Source organism: Bos taurus, chromosome 12 (assembly GCF_002263795.3).
Source record: "Bos taurus isolate L1 Dominette 01449 registration number 42190680 breed Hereford chromosome 12, ARS-UCD2.0, whole genome shotgun sequence".
Classification (NCBI taxonomy): domain Eukaryota; kingdom Metazoa; phylum Chordata; class Mammalia; order Artiodactyla; family Bovidae; genus Bos; species Bos taurus.
The window spans coordinates 54161751-54167986 of NC_037339.1; the positions used below are offsets into that span (position 1 = coordinate 54161751).

At 42.4% G+C, this 6236-nt stretch overlaps 1 non-coding gene across 1 annotated transcript; it reads left to right on the top strand.

Moving 5' to 3' along the window:
• The first annotated feature begins 4276 nt into the window (after positions 1-4276).
• Positions 4277-4381, top strand: LOC112449162 (U6 spliceosomal RNA). Its single transcript, XR_003037652.1, has one exon. It is a non-coding gene; the product is annotated as a U6 spliceosomal RNA (small nuclear RNA).
• Positions 4382-6236: the final 1855 nt, after the last annotated feature.

Consider the following 6236-nt stretch of genomic DNA (forward strand, 5'->3'; position numbering starts at 1 on the left):
ACTGGAGAATGGGTTTACATACCAATTTGGGGGAAAAAAATAGAAAGATGAAGAAAAGATAAATGACAGCTGAGGAGTGATGGAGGGAGGGAGGGAGAAGGGAAGGGAGGGCCCTGTGGAAGGATAGGATGGATAGGTAAGATACTTAATCTATCAGTATAACAATATGGTGTTGGGGAAATATATTTTAAAAACAAAATCTTCCAATACAGAAAACCTCTCCACAAAAAAATAGTAGAGAAAGAAAACATGTTTATCATTGAATAAGCATTAAACCAGAAAGTAAAGCGAATCAGAGGCAGTCCACTAAGAGATGTAAAGACAGAAAAGAATCTTCAGAAGACGCAAGCCACTGCGTACACATTCTCAAGGTAAACAGGAGCTAGTCCTCAAGTCAGAGCACTCGGCGGCACCATTTGTCATAAGCAGTCCATCCTGACTTCACCTGGTAGCTGGAGTTACCATTCGTGTTGGCTAATTTTGCTTTTTCCAGAGTGAAAACACACTACTCATCTCTTTGTGACAGGTAATAGTTTTGGAATCTGGAACAAGACACCCACCAAAATCAGTTTCTTGCCCACCTACAGAGAGTGGGAGATGGGGGCCCTGTCTTCCTTGATGTTTAAAGAGATGCCTCCCAGGTCCTTGAGAAAGACATTCCCAGGTCAGAAAGCTGAAAAAAGGCCTATCTCGTTTTCTAAAAGATTCTTATATATTTCAAAGAGATGAGGAAGTACTTGTAACTACATGTTTTCTAAAATAAACGCTGGAGAAGAAAATGGCAATCCACTCCAGTATTCTTGCTGAGAAAATCTCACAGACAGAAAACCTGGTGGGCTACAGTCCGTGGAGTTGCAAAGAGTCAGACACGACTTGGTGACTGAGCCGCAGTAGTGACCAGCAGCAGACTGGGCATGCAAAGTAAACGCTCTGAGAAAAAGGAGGGGAGGGAAATCTCTTTCCTTACTTTCATCAGGAGGAATTAAGCCTCTTATATTTGACTGGTATTTGTCCTGACAATGGGCACCACTGATTTTAACCCAAAATAAGCCCCCTGGGTTTGCTCTGAGGTTTGGGTTGCTTGCCCTGATGGAAGGGCAGGCAGGAGTCTGAGCTGAAGCTGCTCTGGTTCCCAGAGCTCTGGAGTCTCCCAGGTCTGAGAACTCCCACACTCTGGGAGTTTGCTTCCAGGACGTCCCCCAGTGTCTAACTCCGAGCTCCTCCCACCTTCCTGTAGACTCAGCCTCGGACTCTATGGGGTGGGCCAGGGTTCTTCCTCTGTAACCTGCTCCCAGACAGTGCTACAGCTGCTGACTCAAGGCCTGCATTCTGAACAAGTTACTGTGTTCACTTATCCTCATAGGTGCAAAAATCCACCCCTTACCAGACACCTGGGGCTTCTACCCATGGCCCAGATGGTAAAGAATCTGCCTGCAGGAGACCCAGTTCCATTCCCGGCTTGGTAAGATCCTTTGGAGAAGGAAATGGAAAACCTACTCCAGTATTCTTCCCTGGAAAATCCCATGGACAGAGGAGCCTGGCAGGCTACAGTCCATGGGATCGCAAAGAGTTGGATATGACCAAACCAACTTGCTCCAGACACTTGCTTTGGAGAAAGTTATTTCTCCTCTTCAATTTTAAGGAAGAAAGACCCATAGATGAACTAAGAAAGTTAAGAAATCATTTCCTAGAACATCAGAGACTTAGAGCCTGAAAATGACCTTAAAGACAAATCCATCCTGTCCCCAAACACTGTCAGTTTCCATGTTTAAGGCAGCACATTCCACTATCAGACACCTCACGATTTTATATACAGAGGTAGAATCTGCTTCTTTATCCATCTGACCCATCGGGTCTGCTTCTGTCATCTGGAACTACAGCAAATAAAATAAGGTAGAAAAAGCTAACATCTCCAAAGCACTATAGAGCCTATAAAGCAAATTTATGTTGATTACCTGATTTTATCAACAGAACCCTTTATATATTTGCAGCCAGTCGGTTTTTCACCACTGCCTTATCTTCAGTAGGGGAAACTCCCCAGGGTTTCCAGATTCTTCACCAGCTTGATTTCCTTCATTTATACTTACTATAGTTTTTAGTGCCTCCTTTTAATTGGGTACAAATTAATGGCAATTAAAGAATTAGACCTTATCTCAGAAAATACTTCCTAGTAAGCACTTCCTTGGCCCAATCACTTCTTTTTGCTAAGTTAAAATGCTGCATTAGTAGTAAGTCTTCTTTTCTTACAAATAGGAATAAACAAAATATTCTTATTAAAAAGAGTATGCATGATACAGGTTTGTTAAACATTTTTCTCCTTCTTTTGCTAGCAGATTGTTGTAAATGTGCTTTTATCTCACATGTCATGCTAGAGGAACCAAGACCTCAGAGAAGAAGAAAGCATGTTTATGAAGACCCTGACTGCCCAAAGCTCTCTCCACGCTGCAGATGGTGTGGGAGGGTGGCAAGGTTAACTCACACTGTGTCTCGGTCAGTTCAGACGCTCAGATACGCTAGCGCTTACCCAGCTTCTCTCCTCTATAAAGAGGAAGGGGTCTGTGCCTTCAACTTCAGGGGCATGGTGGGCAGAGGCTGACACTAGCAGACACGTGAGTCCTGGGTGTGTCTTGGCTGGCGCTTCATATTTCTGCTGTGTGCTGACTCCATCAGGCAGTTGGGCCTCCTGCACATGTGCTTTATTCTTCTAGCTCCTGGGAAAATCCTGAATCTCTATTATGTCCACTATCCGGTTCCCTGGCTCACGAACAGTCACCTGAAGTGCTGTCCCCAAGACTGGTCGACTGTGTATCAGCTCAGCTTCTACAGCGTGGAACTGAGAAAACCTCCAGAGCACCAGGAAGACCTTGTTCTGTCCAATCACAGCTCACCTCCCCTCTCCTCACGAGGCTCTGGGTGGAGCAGACTCCAATCGGAATTCCAAACAGGGGAGTGGAGTGTGGGCCTCCCCCGTGACTGCCTCCCCTGTCACTGACAGCTGGGTGACCCCAGTGCCCACCACCTCCTCACTGCACACCACTGCCACCCAAACCAATCCCAGTCCCATCTCATCCACCTTCTCTCTCCTTCTTCCCACTGTCTCCTGAGGTCACAAAGACTGCCTAGTCTATACCTCCTTTACCTGAAACTATGATTGGACCTGCTAAATCTGCCTGTGCTGTGCTGTGCTCAGTTGGCTCTGATTGTTTGTGACCCTATGGACTGTAGCCCATCAGGTTCCTCTGTCCATGAGATTCTCCAGGCAAAAATACTGGAGTGGGTTGCCATTCCCTTCTCCAGGGGATCTTCCCAATCCAGTGACAGAAGCTGAGTCTCCTTCATTGCAGGCAGATTCTTTACCATCTGACCCACCAGGGAAGCCTTATCTCCCATACAGACTCTGGATTTATTAAGCAAGGACCCTTATTGATTTTGGTCTCTTCATCACTTAGTATAGCTCCTAATATCCAAAGGGGCAGCAGAGTCTAGCCTAAGTTCTGGCTGGGTTCAGATTTTTATTTTACTGGATTTATGTGATTTTTGAGCAAGTAATTAACCTCTCTGTACTTAAATCTGCTTACCTATTAAGTAGGGAAGATAATAATAGCTGTAATTACTATTACTGAACAGTAATAGAGACTTCCAGGTGGCACAGTGGTAAAGAATCTGCCTGCCAATGCAGGAGATGCAGGAGACACAGGTTTGATCCTTGGGTCGTGAAGACACCCTGAAGAAGGGAATGGCAATCCACTCCAGTATTCTTGCATGGAGAATCCCATGGACAGAGGAGCCTGGTGGGCAACGGTCCATGGGGTTGCAAAGAGTTGGACATGACTGGGCAACTAACACACACACACACACACACACACAAATACTGTATTTTATAATTAACATGGGCATGTCGTAAATGTCTGTGAACTGTACTGAAGGCCAGCGGCTGCTCTCTAGTCTGCTCTTCTCTAGGAAATCAAATGGTTTTGGAAGTCACAGAGGATAAGGGTAGTGATTTTTGCTCCCAGACACAATTATTCTACAGGCTGTGATGCTCCATGTCACACACAGAGGGTTTATCAAGTCTCCAGTGTTTGCAAGGACTGTGGAGCCTGTGTGAACCACCGCTTCTCACATAGATCTCACAAAGGTACACGTTTAATCGGAGCCCCTGATTCGTCTCTCGCTTGATGCTGAGGGCTCCCAGAAGGCCCAGGAGGATGAACACGTGAGTTGATAGCAACACACTGGTGGAGTCCTGGCCTCTGCATCAGAAAACAATACTAAGGTGCTTGCTTCAGCAGCCTGTGTACTAAAATTGAAACAATACAGAGATTATCATGGCCCCTGCTCAAGGATGACATACAAATTCATGAAGCAGTTGGGTATTTTTTGGTAAATCAACAATAGTTAAATAATAAGCAAACAAATGAAAAAGAAAACATCTCCAAGACCTGTGTAATCTTAGGGAGTCACTTAACCTGACTAAACCTCAGTTTCCATATGGAAATTAGATGAAATAAAGCATGTGAATATTCATCTGTCAAGCACTTAATGATGCACAAAAGCAAAAGATTTGCTAATTACCCCCATCAAAAGCTCCTCCAAGCCCAGAGGAGTCAGTCTGTCTGATTCACAGAAACTTCCTGTAATATTTTCAAGGGGCAACCCCTAGTATGAGACCTTGCGTAGGTTCTGACATTAATGTATTGTGTGTGTGTGCACATGCCTCTGTGTGTATGTGTGTGTGTATGCCTGACACGTCTGTCTCCTCTCCGTATTTTACCTCACATCCTAAGAAATCCAGTTACTTACTATATTCCTATCAGAACTAAATAAAAGATTTTATTCTAATGACTAGCAGACAGTGGGGTGAAATTAGCTCTGGATGACTATGAACGTGCATAATGTTCTAGTTTACCAGAGACCACGGACACCTAGTCTATCCAGCAGCCATTTTTCTTCCTTCTTCCTCTTTCTTTGTGGTGAAGCTGAGAATAGTGCCCTTAGGTTTTTCTCACTATATATGTAGATGGGGGAGCAGAAAGGAGCTGCCACGGCGCGGACTCACAGAAGGTGCAATTAAAAAGGCAGAAATAATTTGTTGCTCTTTTACCGCAGTGTTTCTTTCCTATCAAAGTCACCTCAGATCGACCATGTGAACATAATGTAATTCAACAAAAATATTATTCTAGGCATAAGAAAATTTTATAGGAGGAAACATATTGGATGAAGTATCGCTCGTGGTGTAATTTTAATTCTGAAAGATCTTGCTAAGAGGGCTTATTTAAATAGGTTCTCCCTGAGATGAATATTTAGGGGGAAAATATTCCTACAGGATGATTTATAGCAGAATTATATGAACAGAATGAAGGACAGAAGAATTTTATTAGAAAAGGGTCTCATTTCCACAAAATATAAATTATACCTTTTAGAAAATATATTGAATTTTATTAATATTCTGTAGACAGCCCGAAGTGTTAATCTCTACCCCTACCTATAAGACTTTCATTATGATGTACAAGGTGTATTTACCCTTTAACCAAATAATTTTAGAGCAACTCAGTGGAGCCTCCAGTTTACACATCCTACAAAATATTTTCATTGCAGTTACAAAAATCTTATACTTATAAATATAGGGGTGTCTGTATTCACATATGCATGCTTTGGGTGTTACCATACAAGAATGCATATTAACCAGGAACTCATTGCATTTGAAGTCTAGAAATAATTTTCTCCAACATTCACTGTTTTTGTTGTTAATGTTTTAACCATTATTGTTAAGTAGAGATACAATCAGCTTGAGGTTCTTCAGTGCTCTGATTAAAATTCTGCATTGCTTGATCTTAAAATTTATAGTTAGAGGAATTACTTATAGTAGATCATTGAGTACTGTATTTCTGCCTGGCATTTGAAAGTGACCTCATTTAGACCTTGGTAACTAATATTTTTGATGAGGAAATTGACTTATTAGGATTTAAAGAACTTGGCTATAAATCCTTTTCTGGTCCCTATCTGACATGAAAATTGAGCCTTTCTTGGGATGGTGACTTTGTCGTAGCAAACAAGAGTAAATTGACCAATAAACGCAGCGTGAGTTTCAGCAAGGACAAGCTAGAATTTACGTTTTGAAAGTGAGGTCTGAGAACAAAAATGAGGATAAATCCAGGAGATTAGAGAGAAAAGACTAGATGCATTTTGATTCTTAAATAAATATTATTAAATACTTTCTTACATAAGTATACATA